The sequence below is a fragment of the Dermochelys coriacea genome, chromosome 11 (genome assembly GCF_009764565.3).
Source record: "Dermochelys coriacea isolate rDerCor1 chromosome 11, rDerCor1.pri.v4, whole genome shotgun sequence".
Taxonomy (NCBI): Eukaryota; Metazoa; Chordata; order Testudines; family Dermochelyidae; genus Dermochelys; species Dermochelys coriacea.
Genome location: NC_050078.2, coordinates 21,068,243 through 21,082,486, shown reverse-complemented (window position 1 = coordinate 21,082,486; position 14,244 = coordinate 21,068,243). Strand labels below are relative to the sequence as shown.

General features: G+C 37.3%; 1 protein-coding gene across 1 annotated transcript in view; it reads left to right on the top strand.

The window, feature by feature from the left end:
- Positions 1-14,244, top strand: part of LOC119863491 (von Willebrand factor D and EGF domain-containing protein-like) — a 158,892-nt gene that overhangs the window by 102,323 nt on the left and 42,325 nt on the right. The gene's annotated exons all lie outside the window — the stretch shown is intronic.

The window sequence follows — 14,244 nt, the reverse complement described above, 5'->3', positions numbered from 1 at the left end:
TCATTGCAAAAATGCGTGCCTGAAGTAGGCATTTATGTCAAAGTGGCCTGATTTTTCAAAGATTGTGCTACTCAACTCCCATTGAATTCCATGAGACTGTGAGTGCTCAATCATTTGTTCATAATTCCAGGGATTTCACAAAGTTGTGTGTATTTCTCGTGTGCATTGGAGAAGGGTAAATATATTTGCCTTTGCAGACCACATGAACCACTACTTCATTCCTTTGTATTTTTGTTGTATCATTTATCTAGATTTTATTTTCAACCCAAGTGCTCTTGTATAGCTCTACAAACATGTATATTTCAAGGTAAGAAGAAAGCAGTTTGCTTTAGTATATAGGGAAAAAAGGAAACAGCTACAGCCGCTCAGCTGAGGATAACAGACATCAAACAATTAGTTTGTATTTGTGTCTTAATTTATATCTGGAATGCAAAGCTTAACTTTCTTGCGCAAATGCTCTGTGGTTTAAGCAGATGTACCATATAGTACTTGATGTTTAAAAGATACAAAAGCTTTCAATTACATTTATGTACATTTATGGATTATGAGTATTATGAAATCCCCATTTGAATAACAGCTTCTCTTCCTTGTAACTAGTGCTGTCATTCATTCAACAAAACATACAAAATCCTCTCCGAGTTGCTAAAGTGCTTGAGGAGGTATTGAGATTTTATATCAGTTGTTTCCAGGGCCAGAAATTTTAATCTAAAGCTCTTTTTGCTAATTCCCATTTTCATCTTTTGCTGGATGGTTTTGAGTTGTATTATATTCAATTGTCATGATTTAAGGATTAAGGGATAAATATGTTTTGATACAGAAATTGCAGAATTGCCCATTTTTACTAAAATGCCTTTGTACATTAGCTGAGGCGAAAAGATGCTATTTCATGCCTTTAGAAAATTGGGTCTTAAAACAATCTCTGATGAGAAAACACACATTCATGTCTTTCCATTGTGATTTATAAATACCAAAGTGCCATTTACTGACCACTGATTTGTGGTAGGAGTTAATCTAATGATGTACTCAAATTACAGTTAATTCCTCGATGCCACAGATCAGTTTCTGAGCTGAATACAGGCCTAAATCTGCTTTCACTTGCACATTTTTATAATGGTTTACACCTTTAGTTTTATATGTCATTTACACCTCCTAGATTTCAAGGCAGTAATTCTTGATTTATATCATTTATATATAGTCATGCCCTGTCTCAGAAATTGTATGAGGTTTCATGCACTTGGCAAAATTTATTGCTTTTTTTAAAAAGGAATCTCCGTTTTCTGTTTTTAGGCAAAAAAACAAAACAAGCCCCTATTTACCCAAAAATAAACAAACAAATTGGTAACCTAGGATTTTTTATTTAATAGTAGTATCAATATTCCTTTTTTTTTTTTTGCTAGCAGTATGATGAAAAGGAAAGCCTAACGCATTTAGTCCTATTCAGATTTCACTACTGCTAGTCACTCTTTTCTGCTTTGGATAAAATATCTATCACTCCTTTGGTTGCAAGAGGGGAACATATTAAATGAAAACATACAGTATCACAGGTCATATTACTGGCATTCTTGGCTTCACAAATAAGACAGCTTACCTCCTAATGTGAGGTAGTGGTAGCATTATTGGTACTGCATGCTGCAATAACAGTGCTAGTCAGATGTTACCGGTGTTTGTTTAGTCTGGTTTAATCAGTCAGAGTCACAGCAGCCCTCATCTATCTGCACTTATTCCCCTTATACACGGGGGGAAATTGTGTCACAATGGTTTAGTGACCTGCTCAAAATCATACAGCATAATGAGTGAGAAAACTGGGATTAGAATTCTGAAGTCCCTAGCTGCCTGTGCCATGCTCCATCTTTTAGACCCTTTGCACATTATGCTTAGGGTTTGCCATTTTGCTAAATTCAACCCATAGGACAAATTTATGCACCACAATCTTTTGGATTGTGTTGATACATAAGGGAATGGGACAACATGGTAGCAGAAGCATTGGAACATTGCATCAAAAAGTCACAGTAGGATGGCATTTAATGGAAATGATTGTGAAGGACTCACAGAGCATTCAGTGTGGGATGCAGGATAACCCCAACAGTATCAAGATGATTCTGGAATTGCTGGAGTGGGTGGCAACTCTGTGCTATCAGTGCATATCTACTTGCAGCTAAAAGCCATCTCCTATTCAGTTGTTAGGAAACTGAAAGATCTGATAGCGTTTCCATTTTTCTCCTTCTTAGTAATACTCACTAAAATACTAGCTATTTCTAAAAGATTATCAAAGGAAGCTTCTATAGTATATTCTATGACCCAGATAACACCCTAAAGTAGACACAGTGGGAAGAATATGTTTATATAATTTAAAAGAAAAATGGTTTCCAGCTTTGCCTATCCATATACTCTATCACTTAAGTGCTTCCAGTCCAGATGATATATTTTGCAAATGATGTAACTCAGCAATAGGAGACCAATGAAGCCCAAGTCATAAAACCACCATGGAAAGGACAAAGCTATATGCCATGAATAATATTTACATTCAATCAGAACATCAAGTTTAGATTACATTCCTTTCCTACCAAGACCATGCCATTTTTTTGCTTAAGCAATCACAGTGCCATCATGATTCTTAAGCGATAATAATAACAACCCAGCCTCCAAACAAATAATCTATAGAGGGCAGAGGTAGTAGTTTGTTACAGTGACAGAACTGAGAGCCAGATTATTTTCCTTTTTACATTTTCAAGCCCCTTTAATCATATAGTAGTAATATCAAGCTGCTTTTTAAAGGGAAAAGTTTCTGTTTTCATAAATATGGTAGAGTTGCACTTTTGTTAAAGACACTTAAAATTACAGATAATTCATATTGGTCCCTATTGAAGTCAAACAGGAGTTTTGCTATTAAAGAAGAAATAAGAACAGCACAGGAATTGTGAAAGAAAAAGAGGTTATAAACATAATAAAGATGGGGAGGGCTTAATGTGAAATATCTAGATTCTCTGGAACCACAGTATGTTAGCAGGGGCAAATTAGGCCTTCACGTCCAAGGTTTACATTAGCTTCTATACAGCTTACTGTGGGTGAGATTTTTTAGAATGAAACCCTAAAAATCAATGTCCTGTCTGCTGTTATCATTATCATAAGGCATTGTTCATTAGAACAGGGGTTTGCCCTACTATCCTTAACCAAAGTTACTAAGGGCCAGGCTGTGAATGCCCACGCGCACTGGTGAGCAGTTATTCACAACCGTAGTTCCACTCACGTCAGTGGATCTACTCATGGAGTGACATAATATTCAATGCAGATAAATGCATTAGAATCTGGAATAAATCGGTACATTTCTGGAGACAGATTTACTATATTTTAATAGTGATATGATTACTATATGCAGCTTACAAAACACTATTGGATCTTTGTGGATGAAAGGAGATATATGCACATAAAGTATTATGAGGATAATTTCAATTATTAGAATGTTGGGGATTTTTTTTTAATTATTTAGGAAAAAGTGAGGGTGTAGGAGACTCTCAAAAGTTCCCACTAAGAAACATGCTCTGAGCCTACTGGTCTATCGTGTGACTGCTGACAAATCTCTTAGAATCTAGATTATTTAAGAGTAACTATCTGACGAAGAGGTTCTATTTACTGAATTACTGTATTTATTTGTATGGTCTTAGAAACCTAAGATCTGACACACCAAATCCAACTATTGGTTCACTAAGTTTGAGGTCTTTCTTTCAGCAGCGACCAATACATAAGGCTTCAAAGGAAAGGCAAAAAGTCCCCATGGTGCCTGATCAATTTTTTCCCTCCACTTACTTTTATCTAAAAACAGAACGAGAGAGATTTGGCTCCCATTTGCTTGTCATTTTGGTATCATATCTCCAAGAGGCCCCAACTTGTTTCACCATGGACATTCCTGCAGCTTTGAAAATAATAAAATCCTTTGTATCTTCCCAGAGCCTAAGAAGAGAAAGGTTTAAATGTAATACAACTACTCTTTGGAGTGAACCTGGAAGATGCTCTTTCTTGCCCATCTTATTATTCCCGTTCAAGTAGAAAAATATAAACACTTTCTTAAAAGGATAATCTCAGAATAGAATATGTCAATGTCAGGGATGCTGTCAGTAGGTTTCTAAACGCAGGAGTAGCTTTCACAATGAAGTGTATATTTAATATAATAATGAATTATAGCTACATGTCCCTCTTTGAAAAATCCTTGCATTTGGAAAAAGAGGCTATTTAGATATATGGCAAACTTCAAATTCAGCATTAATGTTATCAGTTATTTATATCTTTCTCAAATGGGATTTAGGATTGTCTGACACCAGATTTGGATCCGGAATCTGTAGTATTTCTTTCAGTACAGCAAATTGGTAAGCTGTTGCTAAGAGTTAATATGCTAACACTGTCCATAAGTAAAAATGTCTTGTGCTTCATTTGGTTGACCTGTTGCCAGTTAATTCTAGCTAAAAACTCCATAAAAGTTTCAGTATGTACTCAGAAAAGCTATTATCTAAAATGTTCTTTTTTTAAAGATGGTTGTCCAGACTTATTCAATTGAAAGTGATTGTGAAATTTTGGGAAATTATATAAAGGAAAAATCTCACTGAGGGCATTTAGATGTGCTCATGTGATATTAAAAGACAATCTTATTAGTCTTCAACAAGACACAGTTCAGATAATTTCTGGGCTTTCATATGTAAAGTAATTCATTTTTATGTATTTACCACTCAAAACAATGTAATTGTAATTTTAGGCCATTTACTACTTGAATAAAGTGAAAGGAGAACTTCGGTAAAATATTCAAATTTAAACCATTTTTCCTTTGAAGAAACATTATGAATTTCCTCTATACCCTGCTATTGAAGTTCTGAGGCAGTCTGTATGGAAACAGACAGGGACACTCAGACAGGATCTGGGTTGATCTAAGCCACTAAGAATATATATCAGCCTGTCTAAGCCAAGAAAAAGAGTTTGAAGGCCCATGAGGCATCAGATAAGAGTGCCATTTTTATTAATATTTCAGACATTCATGATATCAAGCAGAAGAAGAATATATTGCTATCTCCAGAATACAAAATACAATTTTGTTTTTTATACAGTCTCTCCTGGAAACTCTATCCTGACATGCTTTACATAGTTGCTAAAGTAATACAATTAGAGAGTTAAATAATAAATAGCAGACATTATATGTTGAGATTTGAAATGTGGTGAAGTGATGATAAAGCAGAGAGAGATACTTGACAGGAACTGCACAAGAAAAGACTCTTGCCCCAACTGTAGTAAGGTACACATAGAGAAGGCTGTAACAGAGGAGCAGAGAAAGAGAAGGTCATTTTGAGAGTGGCTGGAGCACATCCAAGGGGAGTTTTGAAGTCAAAGAATACATCTTTAAACTGGATCTTGAAATAAACCAGAAAGGAAACCAGTAGAGCTATTTGAGGAGAGGGAAAAAGTTACATATCCAACCAGACTAAAATATGTGGTAAATGAGTGGCAGACAAACATTGTAGGGTTCAGAGGCTTGGTTTGAGAAACATCTCTATATCCCTCTGGTCTGGAATTATAACTGAAAAAAAGCTTTTAATATTTCTTATACTGATTTTCATCAGAAATTTGATCTGTAAAGACCCAGCCTGTGGCTGAAAACTTAGAAAAAAAATTAACAATAAAACTTCTGAGTCTTAAAGGAACAAATCAAATTATATGTCTTTAAGGCCCACTTCTTCTGCAAAGTTGTGTGTGTGTGTTGACTTCCTCCTTGACACTCCCTCTTCATCTTGTTTGCCAAACACAGAATGACGAGGTCTTTGCTCTGAAGAGTTAACTATCAAACTCCAACAAGTACGATGCATGGGAAAATAGATCAGATGCAAAGTTATATTAATGGCACTATATAAATAATTAGTACAAAATCTTTCTTCCTGTCCATTCATAATTTTGTCTTCTTCATAGGGCCTTACCCTCCTCTAGCTTATGCAGGCATAAATGGGAGTAACTCCAAGGAAGTAAATGAAGCAACACTAGTGTGAAATGGGTATAAATTAGGGCAGCATCTTGCCCCTAATTTGTCTGCATTACTACAGATTCCCTGAGTTCCCTGAGTCACAGAATTGTGCTATCTGTTGCATATTTTTTGTTCTATATTGTCTTTTTCATAATGAAGTGGGTAGAAATAAGGTGACAATTTCTAGGGTGTTGTTTTGAGACTCCTTGAGTGTTAAAGGGATTAGTGAGAATTAAATTCCATTCCCTCTCATATCAAACAGTTGCAAAAAAATTTCTCCAACCTTCATTCAGTATCTTCATTGATATGTTTGCCTTAAATGACTTAAGCTCTCAAATTCTTAGATCTCATTTTATTTAAGCACATCAATAAATGGATTAAAATGTCAAAGAGTCACATTAAAAATCCTATAAATATATTGAACTGTTCATTATGGGAGATAAATAAGGCCATTAATATATTATGAGTAAATAGATTGTCTCCTCGTAACATAACCTTTCTCTTATAAAATAACACAAGATTTCAGCATTACTCACTTTGCAATGATTAAGTCTTCAGCCTCCATCCCAATTTTCTTCTGATATAAGTTCTAGGAAATAGCATTAGTACATTTGCTGAACAGCCTTGCTGTACCAGACTCTGCTGAGCAATCATCCCAAGGGGAGGAGACAGCACATTGCTCTCAAAATTAGGGCTGGCCAGAAAATGACTATTCCTTTTCACCAAAAATGTTGAGGTTTCAAAATCTGTTTTCATTCCAATGTGGATTGAAAATGAAATCTTTTGAAATTTTTTGTGGGGGGAAAAAAAAGTCTATGCAAGACCCTTACTCTAGAACAGCCAGGGGTTAGGGACATGGTCCTATAGTCCGGGAGGCCCACATTTGAGTCTTTACTCATCCTAATTCAGAGCAGGAACTTGACCTTGGGTCTCCCACATCTGAGGTAAGTGCCCTAATCTACAGTCAGTCTTTTGGAGATGAATAATTAACTACTTAGGGGACCAGAGGGAGAGACTAATGCTGTATCTTAGCAGATAGCCCACTTTTGGGGGGTCAAGCCGAGTAGGAACTTGAACCTAGGTCTCCGTCCCTAGGTCACCCTAGATGAGTGTCCAAACCTCCAGGCAATTTCTTTAAAATCCTTGGTTTTGATGGGAAAAAAACCTTTGGTCAAAATAACTCCTTTGGCAAATAAATGGAGAAATCTGGCTGGGGGGAAAGCTGCAAAAACCCAAAGGTCCTTAAAAAAGGAGTGGGGAAAAGTCAGTGGAAAAGGAGGAATATTGGAGTTTTCTTTCTTTCTCACTCAGCACTCCCTACAGGATCAGGCCCAACAGTTAATGCCAGTACTGGGGCAAAATGACTGTATTCCCAAATTAAATGAAGTCCTGTATAAACAGCTATAGTACCTCATCTTTCAATATCTACCTGTCTGTCCAGTCACTCTGGTATCAAGTTGATAGTATTTGCCTCACTGTGTCTAAGCCCCCTTGTTTAAACTGATTTTCCCTGAAAAAAATCCTGGCTTTTACAAAACAGTATTATCTTTTTTTCCAGTTTTCACCCTACTTTTGTTTCATTAAGAAAAGACAATACATTGCATGAGATATATGTATTATGATAATATATTAGTCTGTATGTATATGCAAAGCTGCCTGTTGATGTAAGGCTATGTACAAGTCTCGAAGATAAACACAATAAACAAACAGGCATGCACACAAGCTCTGAAGTGTGAGCGCATCTGAATGTACTGATGAATCTCACACCCACCATGTACATATTTCAAGCTGCTAGCAGATAATGGTTTAAAGATCTGACACACTAAAATCGAAAGAAAATGAAAATCTGTATCAGAACACAATGGAAGTATTCAAGTATTCAAAAGTTTAAAAACAAAAAACAAAAAAAGCAAAAACAGGAGAAGATGATGGTGTGTACATGCTGCAAATGGTATGGCCTCATTATTAAATGTAAATATTTATAAGCTAATAGTTCTAAGTCTACAACAGTAAACTGTTGAGTTTTCAGTAAACTGAAAAGTTTTATTTCGGGTAGAGAGATATTGTTTTCTTAAACTCAGAGGTGGCATGTTTTGAGTTCTGGATGCAAACCACATTGAATTCTGTTCATCAAAGCATTACTGTACTGAATACTTTTTCCCATCCACCAAAATAAACCCAGATATTTACCCAGAAAAGTTATTAGTATTTTTTTCCACTGATTTTCACCTGTTTTTGTTGTTGCAGTAATGAACACTGATAAATTCCTGGGAAAAATTAAATAAAATAAAAACCAAAAATGAAGGGCCCTAACCATGGCCCAAATATCTGTTTGTATGGGTACAGTAGGGCCAAAAGCAGTGAAGGGGAGCATTTCTGTCCACCTTCCTCTCCCCAAAAAAATGGATTTTACATGACCCTGAATGCTACAAAGATAACCTTCTTCTGGCTCTCCACACCATGGATGGGCCTATAATTTTCTGTCATCATCAGCTATTGTCTCATATATGTGACCCTGTTAAGAAAGGTCCAGTCAGGAGATTGTTGGCTCATTTAATTGCCTCTCTGCTAGGTCTCTGGGGTGAACCCTGAGTGAAATCCTGTCTCTTCTGAAATCGCAGAGTAGCAAAATTCATAACTCTACACATTCCATGGATGCAAGACTCTCAGCCCGGGTTGACAGACAGGGGTTTGCACTCATGATCTAGAAATAGAACTGGGTAGACAGCACTTTGAAGTTGTGACTTGGGCTCCGAAGCCCACTTCCCTCCCATACCCTGAGCTGCAACTTCAAAGAGCCATCTGCACGGGTATTTTCAGAGCGCTAGCGCAAACCCCTCTAGTCGACCCAAACTAGGAGGCTGGCTTGCACAGGCCGTGTAGACCTAACCATGTTGACTTTAACAGAGACAGGATTTCACCCCTTTGTCTGTGCTGGAAGGTATTTAAATAATTAGCACTGGAGATTCCACTATATCCAGAGTTTTGAGCTGCTTATTATATCCCTTTGCTTACCTACATGTTTACCACACATGCCTCTCTGGGCTCTCCATTTCTGCCTGCTCCACAACATGATTCTATCTCAGTGTTATGTCCAGTAGTCCCCCCTTCATTATAAAATAAAGCAATTCTAATACAAATACTAGAGTGTGCGTTTACAATTTGCTATTCAGGACTGTGAGCATTCAAGCTTGCAATATTTCTCTTTAAATGTTTGTGAATAAAATTCAGTCACTTAAATGTTCACAGAAAATGAACCTGGAGGAGGGGGAAAATACAAGCCTAGATGAAGCAGATTCATTTTTTAAATTTGAGAGAATGCTGTACTCTAAATACACAGATCTTTTCGCAGATATTAATGTCAGAGCTGGCTGGAGATCCCAGTTTTTCCTTTACAAATGCTTTGTGGTAGAGCTGTGCAATTTTCTATTTCATATGCACAAAACAAATTTGCATTGCAAAGTTCTGCATGGTTTTGTAGAATTGTGTAGGTACCGCTGCAAATGTTCTGAGAGATGTGGCCACCTTTAACAAACAAAACACTTAAACGCTAAAATGGAGAATGGAACTGTTGTAAAAAGAAAGCAGTTGGAGAATGTCGATACCTTAGAAAATTCATTATTGTTCATGATTCCATGTTGGGCATTGGGTAGGAGAATTTACAGAAGCAGCCTAACACCAACATCACCATCTAAGCCAAGAGAAACTTTTCTATGAGGATAAGGAAAACTAGATGTCCACTCTTTTATTTTGTTGTAAATAAATTAGTGAGTGAACTTAATGATCACAGAAGTGATGGACTGATAATATTGTTTTCAATGAGGCATAGTATGGCAGGCTTCCACTCACGTGTCTGCCACTGCATCTCTTTTACCACTTGTAAATTCCATCCCTGGGCACCACTTAGGCCCAGAATGCCAGTTCATCCAAAATCCATTATGTGATGTGGGAAAACAATTACAAGGATGAGAACAAACTCATTTTAAAAGACAATGTAAACTTTTTTTAAAATAAGGTGAATATTAATACCTCTCTATTTTCATATTTTTAAAAGTGGTAATTTTTCATATTTTTATTGCACGGTATTTAACTTTCCACCTTTGACATTAAGAGTAGAAAGAGAATCTGAATCCCCAAATGGAAACTATTATCTAAACTTACATTCCCATCCCAAACTTAACTGAGGATGTGCTCATTTCTCATTTAACCTGAAAACAGGTGCTTTCTAAGGCTTGGGGGCTCAAGATCATAGGTTTTTTTGGAGGGAGGGATTGAGGGTTCCCAGCTAGGGGGATTGGGACTTGTTGCTTTTTATGGGAAGACAGCAAGAGGCCATGGCAACTGAAAAAGCAATCTAGACACTTGTCTAGACGGGGTATAATTCTGAAGAATTTGACAGCAGGGAGGGGAGAGTCAAGGGTGTGTGCACAGATGATGGTTGTAGAAAGTGTTCATAGATGAGAGGAAGGGGGGTTTCACCACAGTGTTGTTATGGAAACAAATGATAGTAGAAAGGTTCCCCAGTTAGGGGACAGGTTGGGACAAGGGGAAATGGAAAGATGAGATCACTCTTTTTCAGAATATTGTGAAATTTCTATCTTGCTTTCTTTCTTCTCTTCTACCAGACATGTAGACATTCCTCTCTCACTGGGCAAATTTTAAAAAAGCCTGAATGCAGAGAGGGAGAGAGCTAAATAGAATGATCCCTTATACTTTGGTAACAAGATTCCTTAGACCAACGTAATTTTTCTGCTTTCTCTTGACACTTTAAATGAGATGTATGTGCTTGTAGGCGGTTTCAAATTTTAAATGATGAACCACACAGTATAATATGTCAGAAAAACATTTCTCTGAAGACATTTTTCTGAATGAGAAATGTGCTACACAGAATGTATTACTAAATGTTAATGGCTCTAAAGATATACAAACTGTAAATGTATTAAATTGTGTTAATAATAAGGTGAATTCTTAAATTATCTACTGAATTGTGAAACAGTTGTATGCTAACAGGATGCAAAGGTGCAATAATACTCTGCATTGCCAGAAAATGTGATAGCCAGAGAATTCTTATGAGAGGAAGGATTTGATCTTGAGCTGGAGAGTAGTGCTTCATCACTTTTATGTGTTTAGTTGGGTCTCAGGACATAGTGAGGGCTAGATTAAGGCATAGGCACTATAGGACCATGCGTTAGGCTACAGATCTTGGTGTAATGTGATTGTATCAGAATGTATGCTTTTTTAAAAAAAAGGAACAAACATTTCTAACTCTCATCATGTGAAGAAAAGCTTGAAAATGAGACCCAGATATAAACAAAGCAACAATAACTGAGTCTGCAGGTAGCCTGGAGCAATAGCTTGGAGTGGTATGAACTGCTCTGTGGATCTCAATAAAGTGTTCACTTCAAGACCCATTGTTCTGTGCCACCCCTACCAACACCATTCCAAAAGAAGACTGTATGTGTGGCAGGAGGGGAAGAGTGCAGTGCGCCAGGTCCACCCACCCACCTGTCAAGCAGACATACACCAGCGGCTATGTTGGGGAGCCTGCTGCCAACCCTGCCTCTTTATATGTAGGGCCCTTCGTTTTCAGATTTTATTTTATTTTTCTCAGGAATTTATCGGTGTTTATTACCACCACAACAAAAACAGGTGAAAATCAGTTCAAAAAACAATAATTTTTCTGGGTAAATATTGGGGTATATTTTGGTGAACGGAAAGCCAGGGGAAAAAAGTATTCAGTAGATTAATGCTTTGAATTTCAATCATCAATGTAGTTGCTGCAGAACTAAAAAAGAACTCAAATCTTAATGCCACCTCTGAGTTTAACAGTATAACTCTAATCCCCAAATAAAACTCTTCATGTGAATAAACAGTTTACTGTTCTAGACTTAAAACTATTAGCCTATAAGTATTTACATTTAATAATTGGGCCACACCATTTGCAGCATATATATTCAACTTCATCCTTTTCTCCTGTTTTGTTTTTTTAAAACTTTTGAATACTTTCTTGTGTTCTGAAACAGATTTTCATTTTCTTCCAGTTTTAGTGTGTCAGATCTTTAAACCATTATCTCCTAATAGATTGAAATATATACCCGATGGGCATGAGATTCATCAGTATGTTCAGATGCACATGCATTTCAGAGCTTGCATGTGTGCCTGTTGTTCATTGTGTATATCTTCTAGACTGTATACATAGATTTATACATAGCCTTACTTCAACAGGCAGCTTTGCATCTAGACAGACAGACTAATGCATTATCATAATACATATATCTCATGCAATGTATTGTATTTTCCTAATAAAACAAGTTATTTTTATCTATTTGAATGATACAAAAGTAGGGTGAAAAATTGGGAAAAAAATGAATAATACTTTTTGTAAAACTTGGGAATTTTTGGTAAAAATTGGTTTAAACTGAAAACGAAGGGCTTATTCATATGGGAGAAGGATCCACTGCTGCCTGCCCTAGGGGGAAATGAGGGAAGGGAGTCCCATGCTGCTGATGTTTTGGGGGATGAAGGGGCAGGTTCTACACTGGACACCTATGTTTTGATGTGTCTATTGCCCCATTTGGCCTTAATCTGGCCTTGGACTTGGCCTGCTTTTGAAAGCCAGCCAAGGCATAGAAGACAGACAAGAAACTCAGAAGACGACAAATGTGTTAGACTTGTTTTCTTCTGGTTTTCAGTGACAGTTTCTTTCCCTGGAATTTGGCAGCATTGGAGTGTCTCTGATCCATTTTCTTGTATCTGAGACCAATTGTGTTCACAGGCTCATACAGACCCTTTATTACTTTGAGAATGGGCATGATTTTCTTCTTTTTGACTACAGCTGTGCAATATTTGGCTGGAAACTGCAGTTCACATCAGAAGAAAATCAGAATTTGCTGTGTCTTCTCAGCACGGTCATGATGGACTTTAGGTCAAATGTTGTGGGTCAGGTTGGGCCTCCACTCTGGCTCTTACATGCTGCTCCAGTACAAAGTAGTGTGTCATAGAATATCAGGGTTGGAAGGGACCTCAGGAGATCATCTAGTCCAACTCCCTGCTCAAAGCAGGACCAATCCCTCATTTTTGCCCCAGATCCCTAAATGGCCCCCTCAAGGATTGAACTCACAACCCTGGGTTTAGCAGGCCAATGCACAAACCACTGAGCTATCCCTAGCTGGAAAGCTGTCTTAACTGAGTGTCTGGGGACTTCCAGTGTAGAGGAAATCCCATAGAGGGGAATCCCGAGGTGGCATAGTTCAAAAGTAGCCTGTTGAGAGTGGGTGGGGGTTAAATGTTCAGTCTCTGAGATCTGGTCCTGGCCATTCAGATCCCAATCTTCACCAGATAGAGAAGAACAATAAAAATCGATAATCTCAGGGCTTGATTCACCACTATGTTACTCCAGTTTGAAGTTAATGGAGTTAACAGCAGCATAAAACTGGAACAGTGTAGTGATGTATCAGCCCTCGTTCTCTTATCTCTGGCTATAAAAAAAATAAACTCAATCATTTCACCACTGCATATTTCCTAGTTAACGTAGGTGGAAAGGCTGGCAGTGAGCAAAAATGTATTTTTGTACCATAATATAACCTTGAGTACTTTGGCCTGTCATTTTGTTGTTATTTTCATCCATGCCAATATGTAATCATGCACTGGTATCACAGAGAAAACTAGCTTCATCCAATCACACTTTGCATTGATAATAGGTTATACATTATAAGATATTGATCGACTGTATGGAAAATAAATTGAAGTACACCGGATTGGAGAAAGCTGCTGACCACAGACAACTGAGTCTGCAATCTCTTAGAATGCTTCTTTGTTGTCTATTTAGATACTAGAAAAATTGCCCAATAAAAATTACTGGCTCTGTCAGAAAAGTTCTATCATGATCTCGTCTTAACTAGCTTGCACTGGACCATATTAGTGAAAACTTGCTGTAGTGTTGAGGATGGATAATCGGATTCTGAGACTGTCACCTTTAAGTTGCATTTGAACTGAGTCCAAAATTCAATTCAAAATAAATATTTTATAGCTTTATGGTGGCCTATGGAAAACGGCTATCAGAGATCTTAAATCAGTAACTATCATAGTGAGCAGATGTTCACCCCACAATATTATGACCACAGTTAGCTCAATTGCCACCTTGGTTGGCATTCTGACTAGAGAGGCCAAAGGCTGAATGGTCATAGAAACACTCAGACCTAGAGGGGGGCTTCTCCCCACCCCCAAAGATGCAGCTTGGAGCACATTAG